This window comes from Silene latifolia, unplaced genomic scaffold (genome assembly GCF_048544455.1).
Source record: "Silene latifolia isolate original U9 population unplaced genomic scaffold, ASM4854445v1 scaffold_57, whole genome shotgun sequence".
NCBI lineage: Eukaryota > Viridiplantae > Streptophyta > Magnoliopsida > Caryophyllales > Caryophyllaceae > Silene > Silene latifolia.
This window is the reverse complement of record NW_027413480.1, coordinates 5654734-5677594: the sequence shown is the minus strand read 5'-3', so window position 1 is coordinate 5677594 and position 22861 is coordinate 5654734. Positions and strand designations below refer to the sequence as shown.

Below are 22861 nucleotides of genomic sequence, written 5' to 3'. Positions count from 1 at the left end.
CAAAACACAATAACTGATCCTCAAGATCTAAAAACATGAAATACAACACCAAACACACAAAAACAGCACACAAAAGTACATGAGAAAGCCGAGCCTCCCTCGCAGCCAGGTCACCAGCAAGCGCCCTCCAGCGGTTAGCCATCCGCCACAAGTCCTGGTGACTAATAGTCGTCACCTAGAAATCAAAATGTCTTTCAATACATTGTAAGGCAAGAAGTAATTGAGGAAAGTGTTCAAGTCATGAACTCACCCTTAGAACGATCAACCTCCACTCCATGCCAGCATCAGTCACCTCGGCCGCCGCGGGCTCCAGTAAGCGCAACTGAAGCTCCTCGCCACCCGGCCCCTGAAAAGTGGTCTCCGTCGGAAAAGCTGGGGGCTGAGTCCTCATCACCAGGTCGACTCCCTACCATTTGGATCCACATCAAAGATGACAAACCCTCCTAGTAAGGGAGGCAACAAAAATAAAAAACAGAGGAAAACATACCTCGATCGGGTACCAAGCAAGCCTCGACAACCGGAAGGTGTCGTAGCCAACGTCCCGCAGCAACAGCTCCTCACCTCTCTGACCGTGAAGGTGCTCCTCAACCTCATCCGGGGTCGACTCCTGGAACAACAACCTGGGCGGGTCAACCGGCACGACGAAAGTCTCGGTAAAGCACTAACGAACTAAGCGCTCGCCTAAGTACCAAACCGGCTCAATCGCCGTCTCCAAGTACAAACTCAGGGAGCTACGAGGCTGCAAACGCTCCCTGATGGCAGCCGGTACACCCGTGTAGTGCTCCCAAGGCCACCCAACAAACTGCATTCAAAACAAAGTTACTCAGCTAACTGGGGGCTTCATAAGCTACCTAATCATCCTATCTCTATCTATTTCTATAAAGGAGAAGGGGAAGAGAGCAAGAACTTACATCAGCAACCCGAAACTTGTTCACGCGACGCCTACAGTCCTTGTAAGTCGACTTAATCGGCGTCTTCCGAGCCATCGTCCAACCCCTCACAGCAGGGTAGGTCGAGGGAACACCGTCTGTGGTCCCCGGACGCAGAGGAGTGAAGTAAGCATACAACCAAGCCTGTAATCAAACACAGCAAACACAAATTAGCCAATTTATCAAAAATTGCCAAAATCAAAATCAAACTCAAAAAAAAAACTACCACAAAAAATACTTGTACCTCAAAGATGAGGCCGGGACCAACCAAAGCAGGAGCATTACCCTCTCCTACTGTCTCCAGACGCACCGCCGTATGCAAGTACCGGGTGAAACTCGCCAAAGCCGGCGTAACCCAGACAAACCGACCCAAAGTGTCAAGGTCGGTGAGGAGAGGAAGTACCTTGGTCGACAAGCACTCACCCTTGTCACCAAAGTACGTGGCACCCAAGAAGTACCACAACCACAGCCGCGCCTCCTTCGTGTCGGCCTGAACCTCAGCCTCCGGACTCTCCAACGGCGCCGGAATAACACCTGCCACCCTCACAGTGAAGTGGTCCTTCACATACGAACTCGTGATCAAGTACGGAGTGACGTTGGAAGGCTCCGGTAAAGCAGTACCGATCAAAGCAGTGACCGCAGGAGAGGACACTCTCTCCGGCGTCTCGGTAAACACAATGGGCAACTCGCCATAGGGAAGGCTGGATACCATGGCAAAGTCCTCTAAAGTCACGCCGACCTCCCCAAACTCCCTGTGGAACGACGACGTCGTATCCCAATACCCGATCCCACATGGCGCGGATCAGACACAGGTTCCCCTAATCGAAGACCTGTGAATGTCCCGCCAGGCGGCCACCAATGGCCCAAAAGCCGACCTCTCTATCAACGCCCTCGTCCCGGCCCGAAGAATGTCGTAAAAACCCAAACAGGTAGAAAAGCCCGAGAAAGTCCTCATGGTGCCAATCTCCTGAAATCAAAAACAAACAACGTCAGAATGCCTATTAGGGCCTGACACTTCAAAAGTGACAAAATTCAATCAGGGAACACGACTCACCAAGCCCTCGTGAGCACGGTAGGAGAGGTGTCTATCCAGTCGAAGCAACAACTGGCTGCCGTCAAAACCCTCGGCCCAAGCAGGCGCCGCCCGTAAAAGCAACCCCCGCGGGGCCGTAACTCGCTTGGCCCTCCAACTCGCGACATCAGCATCGTCCTCGGCTGTCTCCGCTCTCCGTCTCTTATGACCGCGGGACTCGACATGGTGGGCAGGGCCCAGCTCAACGACCTTGGTGACGTCCTACAACGACCGTCTGGTCGCCCGTGGACGGCGTGGCCTCGTAGAAATCCTCCTACCGGAGGTACCAGCCTCAGACCCAGTCTGAGCTCTCCCAGTGACAGTAGCCCCAACAACGGGCACCTCACGCTCCTCGACGGCCCCTGTGGCCCCAGCAGTCTGCTCAGGAGGTGTCTCCTCCTCGGTAACGTCCTCCACAACCATGGCGGGTGTAGTAGTCGGAGTGCTAACCGACCCCACCCCGAACAACTCCTCTAGAGTCGCAGCAACGGACCCGGTCTGTCCCGAAGACTCTCCTATAAGCAAAAAAACGTCAGCCGAAATTTCGGCATTACGACGGCGTGAAGTGGATAAATCCAAAAAACACAACCTACAATACAAAACAAGGGCAATCCCGCCCAAAATCCAACCAAACAAAACAATTCACAACAAAAAGTGACTCGCCCATCTTTTCAAGCAAAAGACGAGTCAGAACAAAAAAACGGCATCTCAAGACCCCTACAGGGTTGATGTGACCATAATTAGAGCATATTTAGTCCCCGAATTAGCCTTGTTCCCAAGCTTTTTAGTTCATATTTGGGTCATTTATTGTCTTTAGTCCTTTGTTTTGCATATTCTTTGAGGTTTTGTTTCCTTGGTAGGAAAGGAGTACAAACCTTGCATTTTCATGGCAAAATGAAGCTAAATTGATTGAATTCATTGACCAAGCATCAAAGAGAAGACAAGACTAGAAGGCCTTTGTACATACTATAGTTGATGGGCAATGATGAGAAAAGATCCTTGCATCCCCGAGGAAATCCTCAAGGATTTTATGAAGAAAAAGGAAGAAAAGAAGAAGGAAAGTAGCTGTAAGACAATCCCAGCGGATTGTCCACAAGACGCCCGTCCAAGAGGGGCAATCCGAGAGTTTTCCCCCAGTGGACGCCCGTCCAAAACACCCCCAATCCGCACGTCTTCCCCAGCTGGACGCCCATCCAGAATCACCACAATCCGCCCGTCCTGTGCCCTGGACGCTCGGATTGTATGTCAGCCATTTCGTCTTCTACAAGTTTCAAGGAAGGATGCACATATTTTTCTAAGACCGGCGAAAAGGAGACCGGAGTCTCCCTTGAGACCGGCGATTCCTCAAGGACTTAATCGTCATTTAAGCCCTTAGTAAACTCTAATTTATGTAACTAATCCCCACTATAAATACCCCATTAGGCTAATTAGAAGAGCATATTCTTCTTAGCAATCTTTAGTGTAGTTAATATCAATCAAATCTCTCTTTAATCTTGTAATCAACATTTAATCAAGTTTTAATACAAGTTTAATTTCCTTAATCTCTCTCTTTTTCATCCTTTGTTTTGGGTAATTGATGATTCTTTGGGTTATTATTGGGAGATTGACAACCTTTCAATCAATCATCAAGTACTTCTATTATTCTTTGCTTTATTATTGGAATAATTAGTAGGTATAATTCTCTTAATCCCATTTTAATTATTGTTAAATATCTTCATTTATTCATCATGTTTCACTTTGTTGGTATGATTGACAACCTTGCTAGCATGTTCAACATGATAATGAGTGAGTAGTTTCCTTAGCTAGGGTTAATGGGTAATTAGGGGAAACCAACATGGGGGATGATTCATGCTTAAATTAATATGTTTTCATAGTTTATTTGCTTGCTTGTTGTGATCTCAACTTATGCACATGTTATGTTTGATGAAATGCGAGCCTATGAATCCTTGCATTTTTTACCCATCACCTATCTTTTCAATGAGACTTGTATGACATAAACCAACTCGAGTCTCATTAGACCATGCATATAGTTGAGTTGGGAAGATTAAGTCGACTTGTAGGTGTTGTACAATCTAATCGATTCGGCTCCGGGACCCAAACTTTCCTAGGATTGTAAGATATAAACCAACTCGATCCATCACAACAATAATTGCTTGCTTATAATTTGAGAATATGTTTGTATGATCAATTCCCATGAATCCCCTATGACCCCATGACACCCTAGTGCCTTTTATCAATTGTTTACATCCCTTTTAATCATCTTGCTTGCTTACTTTTATTGCTATTTAGTTTAGTGATCTTCTACTTCAAACCCCAAATTGTGACACCCTTAGACACCACTAGTTGTAATTGAAAATCTCATCTCAATTCCCGTCCCTTGGGATCCGACCTTTACTTGCCTCTTTACTTATTGTAGAGTTGTTTGTGGAGTTATAAATTGTGTTTTGGTCTAGGTGCTCCTAACGACAAGTACCGAAAACTAAACCTCCTCGAGAGTCCGACCAAAAATGGCGCCGTTGCCGGGAACGGTGTTAACTTGATTTATATTTTCTTAAATTGTTATTAGTTGTGTCTTTCTTTGCCTTGGGAAGTAAAACTCCTCAAGGTTTGTTCTAATTATTTTCGAGTTGTTTGATATTTTGCATGTCTAGAAGATTACAAGGTAACTTGTTACCCTTTGATCACGAAATTGAAAGGACTTTGACAAACAATAGAAGACTTGCTAGGAGAACTTTGAGAGGTATTGGTGAGGTTGTATATATTCAACCAAACACTATTGAGTTCATCAACCCTTTTGCAAGAGAAGGTGAGGAGAACCCAACACAAAATCCAACACAAAATCAACCCACAATGCCTAAATTTTCATCACATTCCGTACCAACCGAGGACAACCTACCTAATGGTACTCCCACACCACAACATTTAACCAGAAATTTCATTGCCAAATCCGCATTTATCCAATTAGTCGAAAGAAGCCAATTTGGGGGGATGCCTAGTGAAGACCCTCACTCTCACATGGAGACTTTTTGCGACTATTGTGATGCGATTTCTCAAACCGGTGTAACTGAAGACCAAATTCGATGGGTCTTATTTCCTTTTTCTCTAATTAGCACCACAAAACAATGGTTGAAAGGCCTTGATAAGGCTACTCTCGGAATTGATTCTTGGAAGAAATTGGCTCTAGCTTTCTACAAAAAGTTCTATCCACCAGAAAAGTCTAACATGCTAAGAGCTCAAATTACGGGCTTTAAGCAAAGAGATGAAGAATCTTTGTATGAAGCTTGGGAGCGATTCAAAGGAATTTGTCGCTCATGTCCTCATCATGGACTTAGCGAGTGGTTCTTGGTACAACAATTTTGGAACGGTCTTTATGAAGACTCAAGAAACATTCTCAACATGGGATCAAATGGAATGTTCACCGAAGTTGACAACAATCAAACTTGGAACAAGATTGAGGAAATGGCGGTCCATAATTCACAATATAGTAGACCTCGCAAGGCTACTAGAGGAGGAAAGCATGAAGTGGACTCTATTACTCAATTGGGTGCTCAACTTAGTGCTCACATTGATACCATCAATTTGAAGTTCGAAAAAGCTATGGCTAGACTTGAAGAAGCCTCAAAATCACCAAAGCATCATGTTAATGCCATGACGGCATCTTCATCAATCCCAAGTGGGATATGTGAGAATTTTGGAACTTTGGGACACGACCAAAGTGAATGTAGGGGAACAAATGAACAAGTAAATGCTTTTTAAGCATACAAGAGTGGTACCCCTTATTTGAACTATTACAATGAAAACACCAAATTCCACCCAAATCTCTCATTCAAAAGCCAAAATGTTCAAAACCCTCAACCAACATACACCCCACCTCCCATGAGAAACCAAAATCAAAGACCCTTTTACAACAAAAACCAAGGTTACCAAAATCAAACTCCATACAATCAACAAGATGACCAAGGTTTTGATGTTCAAAAAGCGGTCCTCCAAATGCAAAAGAATCAACAAGAGTTTTTCACTCAAATGCAAAAGGATAGTCAAGCAAAGGAAATCAGCATCAACAACATCCTAGCCCACACCAAAATGTTTGAAACCCAATTAACTCAACTAGCATCTTCAAGCTCACCAAGACAAAAGGGGCAATTACCACCTCAAAGTAACCCCCCAAGATATGAAACGGTTAGTGCCATTCACTTGAGAAGTGGTACAAGGTATGAAGCACCGGAGAAGCAAGTTGAGGATAAAGTTGTGGAAGCTAGTGACAAAGAAGAAGTTGTGCAAAATTCCAAGGATGGAGAACCATCAAAAGAAGAAGTTTCAAAGAAAAATGAAGACAAGGCCAAGTAGAAGGAGCCTATTGTGATAAGACTTCCTTTTCCGAGTCGTCAAGCCAAGCCCAAATTTGATGACCAACTTGGAAAATTTATGGAGATTGTGAAGAATTTGGAAGTCTCAATTCCTTTTACGGAATTAATAAATCACGTGCCGGACTATGCAAAATATATGAAAGACATCCTTACGAAGAAGAAGTCGATCCGGAAACTTGAAACTATCGCCTTCACTAAGGTGAGTAGTGCAATACTTCAAGGGAGTTCACCTCCAAAACTTAAAGATCCGGGAAGCTTCTCAATACCGTGTACCATTGGCGACACCAAGATCAACAAAGCCTTATGTGATCTAGGGGCTAGTGTGAGTTTTATGCCGTACTCGGTGAGTAAAAGGTTAGGGATGGGAGAGCTTAAATGCACCAATATCACACTCCAAATGGCCGATAGATCGACGAAGACACCATTGGTGATATGGGAAGATGTTCCCGTAAGAGTTGTGAAACTTTTCATCCCGGTGGACTTTGTCATTGTTCACATGGAAGAAGACTCCAACATTCCAATCATTCTAGGTAGACCTTTCTTGTACACCGCGGGTGCGGTAATAGATGTGAACATGGAGAGCTCACTTTAGAAGTGGGAGATGAGAGCATAACTTTCAATCTTGACAAGACTATGTGAGCTCCCCATTTGCATGAACCATGTTTTATGGTTGATCATTATAGCCGGAAGGATGATAGGAAGAAGTTGGAATTCCAATGGAAGAAGAAAGTCGATGATGCTCCATTCAAAGAGCAAGAGAATTGTAACAAAGAGAGCTTGAGAAGCTCACCAAAGTCAAGCAATGAAGAAGAGGGCCTCATTGGCCAAGACAAGAAAGTGGGAGAGTTGTCTCTATCAACTCAAGAGATCTTTAGTGATCAAGTAGATGAAGTTTGTGGTCTTTGGGATGATGAGTTTGAAGGGATTTTAAATCCCTACATTGGTAATGCTATCGATCAAGACCAATATGAAGGACAACAATAGAAAAGATCTATTGAAGATCTTTATCATGATAACGAACAAGCTTTTGACTACTTCTTCAAGGTGTTGAGTAACATCAACAACACCTTGGACATGCCCCCATGACATCTCATTTTTGTGGAGTCCTCTCCAAACCACTATTTGTAAATATTTCTAACTCCCTAACTTGCATTTTAATTCTTACATTGCATTTTTGTCATTTTTGGATTTTTATGCTTTGATCAAGATATTTATCATTTTTGAGAGAAGTGAGGGAGGGACTATTGATTTTATTGATGTGTAGTGCTTTAGCTTAGTGTGGGGATAGCAATTGCTTAGGCTATTCATGCCTTAGTAGTGCTCCTACAATGAAGAACACGGGATTTGAAGAATGAAAATGACACGGGATATGCAAGTGCACGGATGGAACTGAATGCGGGTAGATTAGGAGGAATCCGAGCGTCCTTATGGGGAATCTGCTCGTCTTAAGGGAATCCGAGCGTCTATTGGTGAAACCGTCCGTCCAAATAAGCAGCAAAGTTGAAAATTTGGGACTTTTAGAGAATCCGAGCGTCCCATCAGAGAAGACGCTCGTCTGAAAGAATCCGCTCGTCTTTGCAAGAAGACGCCCGTCTTTTTGCCAGTGCAGAATAAGAAAAGTTCCTGTAACAGAATCCGCTCGTCTTTAAGGGAATCCGCTCATCCTGGAACTGAAGAATCCGCTCGTCTTCACTGAAAGACGCCCGTCTTTAGGCGAGATTTCCTGAACCCAGATTGAGCAGAATCCGAGCGTCTCGAAGGGAATTCGCTCGTCTTCCCCCTACAGTTTTAAAATTTCGGGTGTTTTTAAATACCCTTCCCACATTCATTCATTCATTCATACATTCAAAACACTACCCATAAACCCCAAAACCCTCATCCTCTACATCACCAAAAATAAGATTTCCTCAACCAAATTCAACAAAATCAAATCCAAACTTCCTTACAACAACAATTAATCACTCCTTTTCCAGCAATAATCAATCCAAGCACCAAAATCTTCAACCTTTGGGTCGATTTTTGAAATACAAAGGCAAATTCTTTCATCTTAAAATCGATTTGGGTATAATTGGAAATTGAAGATTTTCAATATTTTCTTGGTATAATCATCAATGGCAAGAACAAAAAGGACAACAAAGGCACTCAGGCAAAGGCACTCTCAAAAAGGCAACAATGCCTTCAAGCAAAGAAAGCTTCAATGGCTATGGTGGTTGCTAGTGCAAACTTGGAAGTTCGACAACAAAATCCTCCCTTGGAAGCAACAACAACAACAACTCCGGAAATTGCTCAATTATCAAACTATCTGGAGATATGCCGCTTGAGTGCTCATAGAACAAACTACCTACTTCCACTCTCAAAAGGCGCCGAGTACATCATCCGTCAACAAAGGGGCGAAATTGAAGAGCCCTCCTCCTCCATTGTCACTCCACCCAATCCATTCAAATATCAAGAGTTCAAACCCGAAGGTGCTGAAGTGGGCAATGACTACATGACTCTACTTATGCAAGAGATGCATAAACATGCTTACAATGATTGAGTAGATGCATACTTGGCCCAATATCCACCCCTCTTTTATTTAGCTAGGCAAGGACTAATTTATCATTCATGTCCTTTGCCTAGTTGGGTGGATATGGAAGTCTTCTTTCCAAGCACATCTAGGGGTGAAAGACCGGGTGAAGATGGGAATGTCGATGATGAGGTTGATGATAATGAGGGTGTTGATGAAGAGGTAGATGATGAAGTACAAGAGGCTAATGAAGATGATGAAGGAAGTGAGCAAGAAAGTAAAGAAGGAAGTTGTGATGAGTCCGCTTCTATGGAGGAAAATGATGACAATGATGATATGGTGGAGGACTAGCAAGCTTTGAAGGCTCCTACCCTCTTGAGGTTTGTCCACTTCTTTCTTTGTTTTATTTATTTTTATCCTGATCATAGTTGGAGAATCCTAGCAACATAGAGGACTAACACCTCGGCCCCATTGAGGTGTTCTTATTTCATTGTTCCCGTTTTGAAAATCCAAAATGACAATTTAGTTTCATGCATTGCATCTTGTGTGCATGAACTACCCCCAACTTTAGGACATTAGAAATAATGTCTATCTCGGTTTGGGGAAGTACATGCATACACAACGGGAGGTAATCTAAATTACGCTCTCCGTCATAAAGAAAAACCCATGCATCATGTAATGTAGATTTGCGTAGCTTGCATTTAGTATAGAATTCATGCATCATGCTTGCATAATTTCCCATCATTTTGGCCATTGCGGACAATGCCCATATTAGTGTGGGATGGGGAATTCTAACTTAACTTTTATTCAAAAACCCAAAAAAATCAAAAAGTTTCGAAAAATCAAAAAATTTGAAAATCCAAAAACAAGTTCATTTCCTTTGTAGTGTAGACTTGTATATATTGTTGTATATATTGTATTTGTTCTATCCTTGTTCACATTGATCGACTACGCCACATCCGAGACATGAGGATATTGAATACCGCATGGTATGATCTTTCCAATCTCCTTATTCCTATTTATGTTAATGACTATGTGGCTTTATTTTGATTGATGCGGTATAACAATGTGAATTTAGGACTTGCATTTAGATTATATGGCATATTAGTTGGTAGAATCATTTGCATTAGGATGTTTATATGTTAGTTGCATCATGGCATGTAGTTGCATGTTAGAAAAGTTTTGCGAAACCGTCTACTTGGGAAGCTTGACAAGGGTATATAGGCCCTTGTAGATGCTTTTTCTTCTTAATGACTTTGCTTGTTAGAATACTTGTAAAACACCCTAGGATGTGTCATGCTAGTATCCTTTGACCCATGGATTAAGGCCTAGTCAAGAGTACCTTATGGTGTGATAACTCCTTGGCTACCGTTTATTCCAAGGTGACCCTTGAAACCATGCATGCATCCATCATCCATGTTCTACCACATTTCTGTCATCAAAGGGAATGGGCACAAAAAGAAATTGATTTGAGTTCAATGAAATGAAAAGTGAAAGAAAGTTTGCAAAATGCATCAAATGAAAGAGGAGCAAAAATAGACTCCTAATGCTTCAAATATAAGGCACCCTCGCTACATATGGGGTGACTTTGAAAATTTTCAAAAAGAAATGCAAAAAGTTGTCAAGTATTGAAAAGCCCAAAATCAAAAGAAATGGCAAAATAAAGTGTTCTCAAATGTCAAATACCACAAGAAATTCGGGGGGAAAACAAAAACAAAAGTAAACTCCCAAAATGAAACTCAAATATCTATCAATCCCTTTATCCATCGTATCCATTTTTGTGCATGGTAGAGAGGGGACGACCCTTCTTCTTGTCTAGGCAAGAGGGGGAATTCCGCGATCCTCCAGTATTTCTAACACAATAGGGGTCTACTCTTGACAAAAGCATTTAACGATTGAGGACAAAGGTACCCTAGCTTGACACAATTTGGAGGTGTTTTATTGGTATCCTTCTAGGCTTAGTAGTTTGAAGAAATTGCATCTATGAAGGAGTGTGTACCCTTGAATTGCTTCCCTTGTAGATAATTTCCACCACTTAGATGAGGAAAGTGGCTATTCTTTTTGTAGATGCATCCATTACTTGATTTTGTGTGATTTAATGTTTGGATGTGTCGCCATTTTGGCAAGACCCACCTTGCCTTGCAAGAAGGCATCCTACCTCATGGTTGTCTTGTTGTGAGTTGAAGGGGCGGAGTGAGACCCGCTAATTGCTCATATCGGCTATGCTATTAGGTTAGTTTAAATAACGGTCCTAGCCTTTGTCACCTCTTTACTCGGGACGAGCAAATGTTCGGTTTGGGGATATTTGATGTGACCATAATTAGAACATATTTAGTCCCCGAATTAGCTTTGTTCCCATGCTTTTTAGTGCATATTTGGGTCATTTATTGTCTTTAGTCCTTTGTTTTGCATATTCTTTGAGGTTTTGTTTCCTTGGTAGGAAAGGAGTGCAAACCTTGCATTTTCATGGCAAAATGAAGCTAAATTGATTGAATTCATTGACCAAGCATCAAAGAGAAGACAAGACTAGGAGGCCTTTGTACATACTAGAGTAGATGGGCAATGATGAGAAAATATCCTTGTATCCCCGAGGAAATCCTCAAGGATTTTATGAAGAAAAAGGAAGAAAAGAAGAAGGAAAGTAGCTGTAAGACAATCCGAGCGGATTGTCCCCAAGACGCCTGTCCTAGAGGGGCAATCCGAGCGTCTTCCCCCAGTGGACGCCCGTCTAAAACACCCCCAATCCGCCCGTCTTCCCCAGCTGGACGCCCGTCCAGAATCACCACAATCCGCCCGTCCCGTACCCTGGACGCTCGGATTGTATGTCAGCCATTTCGTCTTCTACAAGTTTCAAGGAAGGATGCGCATATTTTTCTAAGACCGGGAAAAGGAGACCGGAGTCTCCCTTGAGACCGGCGATTCCTCAAGGACTTAATCGTCATTTAAGCCCTTAGTAAACCCTAATTTATGTAACTAATCCCCACTATAAATACCTCATTAGGCTAATTAGAAGAGCATGTTCTTCTTAGCAATCTTTAGTGTAGTTAATATCAATCAAATCTCTCTTTAATCTTGTAATCAACATTTAATCAAGTTTTAATACAAGTTTCATTTCCTTAATCTCTCTCTTGTTCATCCTTTGTTTTGGGTAATTGAAGATTATTTGGGTTACTATTGGGAGATTGACAACCTTCCAATCAATCATCAAGTACTTCGATTATTCTATGCTTTATTATTGGAATCATTAGTAGGTATAATTCTCTTAATCCCTTTTTAATTATTGTTAATTATCTTCATTTATTCATCATGTTTCACTTTGTTGGTATGATTGACAACCTTGCTAGAATGTTCAACATGATAATGAGTGAGTAGTTTCCTTAGCTAGGGTTAATGGGTAATTAGGGGAAACCAACATGGGGGATGATTCATGCTTAAATTAATATGTTTTCATAGTTTATTTGCTTGCTTGTTGTGATCTCAACTAATGCACATGTTATGTTTAATGAAATGCGAGCCTATGAATCCTTACATTTTTTACCCATCACCTATCTTTTCAATGAGACTTGTAAGACGTAAACCAACTTGAGTCTCATTAGACCATGCATATAGTTGAGTAGGGAAGATTAAGTCGACTTGTAGGTGTTGTACAATCTAATCGATTCGGCTCCGGGACCCAAACTTTCCTAGGATGGTAAGATATAAACCAACTCGATCCATCACAACAATAATTGCTTGCTTATAATTTGAGAATATATTTGTATGATCAATTCCCATGAATCCCCTATGACTCCATGACACCCTAGTGCCTTTTATCAATTGTTTACATCCCTTTTAATCATCTTGCTTGCTTACTTTTATTGCTATTTAGTTTAGTGATCTTCTACTTCAAACCCCAAATTGTGACACCCTTAGACACCACTAGTTGCAATTGAAAATCTCATCTCAATTCCCGTCCCTTGGGTTACGACCTTTACTTGCCTCTTTACTTATTGTAGAGTTGTTTGTGGAGTTATAAATTGTGTTTTGGTCTAGGTGATCCTAACGACAAGTACCGAAAACTAAACCTCCTCGAGAGTCCGACCAAGGGTCCGCCAACAAACCAAAATACATTCTCTACACAATGGGGTATTTTTCTACGGCTCAAAAAGGCAATTCATACGCTAATTTGAACCCAAACCGGTCAAAAATTCAAGAACGACCGCAAAAAGGCAGGCGTGATTTTGTCACGCCTCAAGGTGACCTAAATTACCAATAAGGTCCATTTCAAGGCAAACTGACTCAGTTCAAACCCAAACAAACTCTTATTTTGTCAGACATAAGACTGTCACAAAAGGCAAAAATCGAATTTTGCCCACAATATCCAACGAAGGTCCATGGCGAATACGGGTTTTCGCAACTACAATGCAAACTAGCGGGACCCACTACCCAAGCAAATAAACTTGGCATTGCGAATTGAGATGGTTTCTCGCCTCACTCACGTTTTTCAAGCATAGGGAGCGGGAACGGGGACCAAAATGCAAACTAAAAGCACCCTTATACTCCTAAACAGGTTTGTAACCTAATACAAGCATCAATTTCACTCGAAATGGGCTCAATCAAAAACGCCCAATTCGATTTTCTAGGGTAAAATTCGCCCTAATTCAATCAAGCTAAAGTTCAACAAATTTAAATGGATTCAAGAGGAAATACATACCTTGAGATGACATTGTTGATAATGGCACGATTTCGAGCAAGCGAGAAGCTCCAACAATGGCGATTTTGGTTTGTTTGTGTCGAAAAATGAAGAAGACGAAATGGGAATGGGATGCAGCCTGAACTCGCGTCCTTTACCGAAAAAAGGGAAGCCCCTTTGATTCGCAGGATGGCTCGCGCCTCAATCAGGTGTCCACTCGCTTTTTTTTCAGCGAATTTTGGGTTTTAGCCTAATTTCCACATAACAAAATTCGGATTTTCATTAACGATATTGAAAATCGTCATTCTCTCAAAGACAAACAAAAGCAAATAGTGAAAATTTAAATTCGCTATTTTCAAAAATTTCAAGCAAACGGCGATCAAAACCGCCAATTTCAAAAATAATGGTGAAATAAAATTCACTATTTTCCTTCAATTTCAAAAATAATAGCGAAAATTCAGAAACCGCTATTTCTTCAAATTTTAAGCGACGACAATTAAAACCTTCATGCTCAAAATAATAGTTGGAAATTGAATTCCACTATTCTCACCACGCATGTCAACGGCGGCACATAAACCGTCACTTCACTTAATAGTGAAGATTCCAAATTCACTATTTCCATCAAATGTCAACGGCGGCATATAAACCGTCATTTCAAACGCAATAGCAAAATTTAAAATTTGCTATTTCCTTCAAAATTCGAATTTAACGGCGATCGAAACCGCCACCCCAAATTCAAAGAAGAACGACGAATGGTGAAGATTCCAAATTCACTATTCCTTCAAATACCAGCAGGGGGCTTCCTCGTGGAACCCGCCCATTTCGAAAACAGTGATAGAGAAAATCCAAATTCACTATTTCCCCGGCGGCATCATGAGTTCGCTACTTTCAAAAATAAGCCCTTTTGACGCGGCTATTCCCATGGTCGCTTAATCGACCACCTTGTGGCTAGCGAGCCTTTGTCCGCAACCTTTCAAGGGCAGATCCCGAAAATGCCTCGGGTACATTTCCTTGTCATGGCTGGCGAGCCTTTGTCCGCAACCTTTCAAGGGCAGATCCCGAAAATGCCTCGGGTACATTTCCTTGTCATGGCTGGCGAGCCTTTGTCCGCAACCTTTCAAGGGAAGATCCCGAAAATGCCTCGGGTATATTTCCTTGTCATCAGCTGGCGAGCCTTTGTCCGCAACCTTCCAAGGACAGATCCCGAAGATGCCTCGGGTACATTTCCTTGTCATGGCTGGCGAGCCTTTTTCCGCAACCTTTCAGGGGCAGATCCCGAAGATGCCTCGGGTACATTTCCTTATCATGGCTGGCGAGCCTTTATCCGCAACCTTTCAAGGACAGATCCCGAAGATGCCTCGGGTACATTTCCTTATCATGGTTGGCGCGCCTTTGTCCGCAAACACTCAAGGACACATCCCGAAGATGCCTCAGGTACATTCCCTTACCATGGCTGGCGAGACTTTGTCCGCAACCGTCCAAGGACGGATCCCGAAGATGCCTCGGGTATATTTCCTTGCCACAGCTGGCGAGCCTTTATCCGCAAACGTGCGAGGACATATCCGAAGATGCCTCAGGTATGACTCCTTCTTATAGCTGGCGAGCCTTTGTGCGTAGTCTAACGGACTTTAAACGACCCGCACGGACAGTCGACAGACTCTAAACTGTTCCCGACGACATGTCCTTGACTCGTACCCTCGAGTCTCCTTGGCGTCGCCCTTCCCGACGGCAGGTCCTTGGCCAGAATCCTTTCGAGCCGCCTCGACGTCGCTTGGGTCTCTGGGTTGTAATCTTCGATTGACCTGGGGGCTCTACTTCGACTTTCGACCTGTCCAAGCCTCAGTCAAAGTGGGGGCTCTGTAGATACCCAGTATCTGCTGAGACTCCAACAAACACCCGATGATTATCGGACTACAACATGTTTTGGAATCGCGGCGTTTGATCGACAGTTTGTGTACAACGTCGGAAAACTTAAAACGATTTCGAAAATAAAATATTTCAAAACATTTCAAAAATACCTGGAGTATTTAATGCACGACGACGGGGTCGCATTGACACTAACTAGAGTCAAAACCGACACCGGACCAAAAACCGACTCAAAAATTCAAATCCCGACTCCAACAACGAGTCAAACCGAGTCAACCACCAAAAATAAAACATTTCTAACCTTCTACCTTAAGTTTTCCCGGATTCATGTTGGTCAAGTACCAGACATGTGACTACAAAACCTAGGATAGAACAAATCATGATTGCGTTTGTTGTGAAAGCGACAACTCACCTCGAAGAACCGCGACGTGGCTCATGCCTCTTTGAGCAGTCCAGGTGGCCACGTCGCTCAAAACTCACACAACCACTCATTCTCCTATAAATACCCCTCAAATGCCACCCATTTGAGACTTACGCGAGTGTCCGCCCCCTCTTTTCTCCCTTAAAATTCTCGACTCAACTTCTTAAGTCACAACCCGACGCGTATTTACGACCTACCGATCGTAAACACGAGCCTTACACATTGTTTGGTACCGTCATCGTGCATTAAATGACTTGACCGACCACTTCGACCACTACACCATCACTAACATTAAAACACTCTTTTTACTTACCAAAACGGTTTTAAACCGAGTTTTTTCCGATCAAACGAGTTGTTACACTTACGTCGGTCACTCGCCATAACCAAACATGTAAGTATGAGGGTGTTAAAATCCTCTTTTATTATGTTTTCATTTGTTTCATGACTATAACATGCTAAAACGTGCATAACATGAACCAAAAGATGGAATAAACGAGCCAAAACTGATTTTTGGTTTGAGACAGAAGCCCCTTAGGTCGCCAGCTTACCCGCGCCTAAATGGGGTGTTCAGACCAGAGATCAACCGTGTTTGTTCTCGTAATTTCCCTTTAATCCACTTTCATATTTGTAATCGGTTTTTACCATTCCAAATATTTTCGAACCCTTTTTTATTTTATTTCATTTGTTTTAACCATAAAACATTTTTCACCTTTGGTCCCTCATACCGTGACGGTTAAATCCGTGTTTCGGTGATAATATTTGGTTAATGACATTTAAAAGATATTTTAAAACCTTTTATTTCATTTCTTTACATTTTCAAACAAACATATTATTCCCCAACACAAAGTCATCCTTGGTTCTACATACCATGCCGGATTTTAACCCGGGTACGATGATGAGTATCGACTAATAATATTCAAATGGACTTAAAACAATTAGTCCATAATTATTTTCAAAACTATTCATGTCAAGTTTGTCAAATCGAACCCGACGCCGAATATTATCAAAATAATGATGATTATTCGAGTCTAGTTCTTCAAATCAACAAATGCGGTCTAAACGACCCCATTCAAATCAAACCGGGTTCAAATACCCATTTTTAACACGTTTTATAACGTTTTCTAAAAGGTCAGAACACGGCACATAAACCGTTGGGTAACCCGCGCCTAAATAGGCTCTCCATTTCTCATTTTCAAAACCAGAGGGAGGCCCCTTACACCGCCGGCTGGCTCGCGCCTCATATAGCCGTCTGGTACAGGGTCTATTCCTTTCCAGCATTAGTCTAGGACGATCCCGACTCCGGTTAGCCCGAATATAGGACGGATCAGACGACTATTTGATCATTCAAAACCATATTTGCAAAATGCCTTACTAAGACAAATGGATCATGTTATACACCCTAAACCTAATACGGTAAATGGATGTTTAATTTCCGTCTTGCATGAAAATCAATCATTAATCCAACTCGACATCTTATACTTGATACTTGGATTAAATCAACCGACTTAGACAGCTATCTCATGTTGGGTTTAAATTATTGGATGCGCATTCATGCATTTAAACCGTTTTATCAACTTTTGCATTCAACAAACCAAGATCGATCATTAGAGGCCGCTAACGCGGGCGGGATTGGGTGTCTGATTAAAGGGCTTCCCAATACGTACTTTCACCTCTTACTCAGAAACTTTGGATAGTGGACGACCTTATCCAGGGCGTACGAGAGTCATTCTAGAGATAGGATGCTAAAGAGGGACGATTTCCTTATCTTTAGTACCTATGTCAAACGCTGCTTTGTGCTTCGATTTGACCGAGGTATAAAGTGGATTTCGAACAGGTTCCAGGCATCCCACAAATGCTTGGTGGCGACTCCGAACATCTCTAATCGTTTCGAGACCCTTACCGAGACGAAACCGACCGATCTAAAACGATCCGGTCGAAAGCATTTTTACGCCGCCGAGCGTGGCTTTCATAAGACCGCTATACGTCCACAGATTGGCTTGGCGTGTAGGTGGCCATGTCCACATCATGTTGCATAGACTGGCCAATTTGACCAACTCCTTTTAATTAACTTAATCAATCGTTTTAAATCTTTTTTCAAGGGCACTTTCATATTTGCATACATCGAGTCGAGCAATCACTAAATGACAACTTAGTTAATCTCGCTTCGTCAAACATGTAAGTGTGAGGGTGTAAATCTCATTTTATTTTGTATTTATTTTTTGTATTTTAATTAATGTAAAAATTTGTATCATAAATACGCTCAAAACCGTCTTCAAAAACATCTTTTAAAACCCTTTTTGACGATTCAACAAAGAGACACCGACGAGAAGAAACGCAAGAGCGGTTGCGCTTTCTGGAACAGTCGCAGCACTTGCTGCGCCCATTCTAGAGGCTGCTTGGCTGTTGTTGCTCTTCTTCATCTTCTTCTTCCTCGTGTTTCTTCGTTGTCATGTTCGAAGGTCTTTTCTCATCTTATTTGTTATTTCCTTCAAACTTTCATCTTTTTTCAGTTTCTAATTCTTTTTATAAACTCCTTTCAACTTAAATCCCTTATAATCTAATATTTGCGGGTTTTCGTCATTTATTCAAACCCGTATTTTTGAGGATTCGATTTTCTCCATATTAAGTCATTTGATTTCGTCTTTGTACATACTTGTAGTTTGTCTTCCAGTTTTATCAATCTTTCACCTCCTTAAGCTTCATTCAAGTTTCGATCTTTGGAAATCCGACATCGTATAATCGTAACCATGTAAACCTTTGTATAATTCGTTTTAGTTCGTTCCTTTTCACTTTATGATGATATTAGATGCATGTAATCTGCCTAAACCACTTCAATTCGAGTCATATACTAACAATCGACGTAAATTAACCAATGAACGATAACGAACAACGAGTCTGACTTTCACAGTTAGAATCCAACTCGAGAACAGCCGCATAAACTGATGCGCCACTTCTAGAGGATGCAATTCATGGTGCGCCTGTTCTGAGATGGCTTTTGCCTCTGATCTCGTCTCGCTTTGACGCAGGGTTTTCTAATTAGGCCTCCAACGACTATTATCCTTATTATCACCCTATAATTTGACATCTTTCCACTTTATCTTAATACTTTTATTTTATTTTTGTTAGTTATTTAGACCAAATAAGACTATCTTAGTGATAATAAAATTACATACTAATTTTAATATGAGGTCTAAATCTACATGCATGCAAAGATAAATAATAAAAATATGGTATAAAACCATCTGAAGAGAAAATTTCCTTACGTGGATTAAGGCAAATATGGGCACTACAAAGGTCTCCTACCTTTGTAGTTCTAGAGATATAAAAATGTTAAGGAAGATCCTCCAAGAACAACTACCCAAAGTTGAGTACCTCCTTTGATTAGCACACAAGAATCAACCCAAAACACTAGTAAAATTACTAACTAGGTAATTGAAGTAATAACCTTGTATTATTTAATATTATTACACTAATAATATTAGGTAATGTATATTATAATTTGTGATTTTTATTTGAATATATGATCAACAAATTGATCAAGTTTTATGAAGAAAAGAAGTAAAAATTGATCTTGTTTTTCCTCTTCTTTAAACCGGTCAAGGAGCTCTCTTTAGAGGGTTTTTTTTCTCAAAAATCTTACCCATGCAAGTGTGTAATGAGGGGTATTTATAGAGCTATCAAATGTAAACAATTGATAGGAACATTACATGTGATCTTACCATAAAATGTTGACAAAAAGTGGTCTTTAAACACTTTAAGAAACCGGTCCAAATAGACCCTATTTAGTCCATTTTGATTTCCGACATTTGTCCCACAAATGCTTATAAGTCTTATATTTAAATATCCTATATAATATTAATTTGATTATTTAACACTTAAATAATACAAATTAACAATTAATGACCAATTAACATTTGGGTAATTATTAGACCATTTTATCAACATAAAATTTGTCTCATGATACCTTATTAGCTAATTTTACAACCTCTTGTAAATTAAAATAGCTAATTACCTTTACCTCAAAACTTATACACATCGTATAAATTTAATTAATTAACTATTAATTATTAAATTTTAATTAACATTTATTAATTAATTATCGACTAATTAAATAATAAATCCCCTTGGCCCGAGTTCATAACTCGTCATCAAATAATATATTCACTTGACTTATTAAAAGTCAATTAATACAAGGATTAATTTGTATCTCATACAAATAATTAGTTTTTCCATTTGGGCATCGTCCTATAGGTGTGACCCAAAGGGATCAGCTGATCACCGCCGTCACACGACAGTAATATCAAACCCTAGTCAGCCAATCATTACCGATTAACGATGACCAGCTGAAAAATTAAACAAATAAATCCCTGATATTCATTTAACGAGATTTAATATGTAAACACACTTATTGTGGAGGACACTACTCCAACAATATCCCACTTGTCTGACACAAGTGTGCGTTACCAATTCTCTTGTCCAATAATATCTCCCACTCAATGCAAGATGTCTTTCAGGTCGTTCTTGCACGTGATCATATCGTAAAGTGGTCTCCTCGATCATGAGAATGACTGTTTGACCGGATAATCTACTATAGATCTCATCCGAGCGTGGCCACGCATTTCCAATCACCTCTCCTCGAGTTGCCTTGAGATAAAATATGACTTAAATGGACAATTTTGTTGACCTATTTTCTTTGTTCGATACAGATCACAATGACCCAGTAAATGCCCATCGGCCTCCTTTTACGGCGCTATCTAGAACAAAAACCTAAGCCACCGGAAAACCATACCAACTCAGACAAATAGTCACCAGTCTAAAGAATTGACTCGTAGGAATAAATAGAAATCCTCGCCACGACCCAGCAACAAAAGGACTCTATAAACGGTCACTGTCCGACAAATTTTCTCACAATCTGCCTATGTAATCGACCAGCCATCACTATGACCATATGACAGTCGAACTTGTCATCTATTGCCTTACAATCTAGTCACTCCGAGACATCACCTCTTTAAGTTACTAGGGATAAAATACAATGTTAATCCAGTTCACTTTAATAGGGTTCGACACTCTCACTACAACCTATTTGGATAAAAACAAAGTATTTTAAATTCGGATATAAAACTAAATACAACAATAAATGTAATTATCATATATGAAATAATAAATAAAATATCTTAATTATTACATATCATATAATTTACAACAGTTCTGGCATTCGTCTCAATCCCATCGAAACTACATGACTATCATGTTTAGCTTGAGATAATGGCTTGGTTAAAGGATCAGCAATGTTGTCAGCTATCCCAACCTTACAGACTGTAATTTCATTCCTTTCAATTAAATCTCTAATTACATGAAATTTCCTAAGTACGTGTCTAGGCTTGTTAGTAGACTTGGGCTCTTTTGCTTGAAAAATTGTCCCACTGTTATCACAATATAAAGTGACAGGATCCTTGGCGGTCGGAACTACTTTCAGTCCCTCTAAGAATTGCCTAATCCAAACAGCTTCCTTTGCAGCTTCAGAGGCGGCAATGTACTCAGCTTCCGTTGTAGAATCGCGATCCACACGACTCCTTAAAACTTCTCCAAAGAACGCCCCTCCGTTCAACAAAAACACAAAACCAGCCTGGGATTTCAAATCATCCCTATCGGTTTGGAAACTGGCATCCGTATAACCTCTTATACGTAATTCAGATTCTCCTCCAAACACTAAGAATGAATCCTTAGTCCTTCTCAAGTACTTTAGAATATTCTTGATGGCTATCCAGTGACTCTCACTTGGAGTTTTCTTATAAAGACTCGCCATACTCAAAGCATACGAGACGTCAGGACGAGAACACATAATAGCATACATGTAATACCCGTCCTTTTAGGGACCCGTTGACCAACGTTGACCGACCTTTGGGGGCAGGCAATAGTCCTTAGTGATGCGTGTCGGAGTTACCTTGTGCCTTGATTGCCTTTTGAAGTGAGTGGTACTCGATAGAGTAAACGCTACTTGATCGAGTAGCTTGGGTACTCGGTCGAGTAGGGGCCACTCGATCGAGTAAGTGGTTTACTCGATCAAGTAGCGTCTTTTCAGCGGGGGTTTATAATCGTGTTTTGTTAAAACCGCAAATCATTTCCGCCTCTTTCCCAAAACCTAGATGTCGTCTCTTCCTCTTCTCTTCACCATAGAACATCCCATGGGAGCCTTTAAGGGCATTTGTGCCACATGAGTGGATTGCTTGAGTCGGGTGGCGGTCTTAACGCCGTTGTGAGATGCGTAGGTATGTCATCGTCATCATCTTTGTCTTTGTTGATTCTTATAGGGTTGTGGTGATAGTAATAGGTGGTTGTACTGTTTTGTATAGGGGTTTTACTTTCTTGGTCGATGTTATGTGAATGGACGAGGAATCGCTGCTTTTGGTTAAAGGTAGGTTCGCCTACCCAGTCTCTGTTGGTTATTTAGAGTGTCGGTTGTTGTTATTGATTGTTGTTGTTGTTGTTGTGGTTGTTATTGTTGTCGTTGTGATCGTCGTTGTTGTGATACAGCTGTTTGTGACTGATTGTCTGTGGTTCTCGAGGTGCGTCCTCGGCTGAGTGGACTCACTTGCGAGAGTGGCTTCACGACCTAGTTTTGCCCTTCGTGGAACCCGCCACGGGACGGGATGTGCACATTAATGGGACAGGGTTATCGCTCGGTATGATGAGCGGGGATTTGGTGGGTACGGCTGCGGTCCCCCACTGGCAGGGCTGGTCCAGTGGACAGTCGGTGACGGATATTGGTGGGAGTGCTTGTGACCGTGTGTGTTTGATTGTGTTTGAAGTATGTTGATGATTGATTGTTGTGTCTTACCCAGTTACTGACCTTATGTGGTTGTCTTGTTTGTCTTGTGTGTCTGTCGTGATCCCTTATGGTGAGAAGTCCGCCTTAGCAGGTGCTGTCTTGGATGCTAGCTGGAGTCCAGGTTGGGATGAGTCCTCACGAGTAATGGCAGAAGTAGTATATAGTTGATGAGTTGTATCTTCCACTTATTAGCTTAGAT

General features: G+C 41.4%; 1 non-coding gene across 1 annotated transcript; it reads right to left on the bottom strand.

Moving 5' to 3' along the window:
- Window positions 1-5223: 5223 nt before the first annotated feature.
- LOC141639851 (small nucleolar RNA R71) lies at window positions 5224-5330 on the bottom strand. Its single transcript, XR_012542713.1, has one exon. It is a non-coding gene; the product is annotated as a small nucleolar RNA R71 (small nucleolar RNA).
- Between the last annotated feature and the right edge of the window lie 17531 nt (window positions 5331-22861).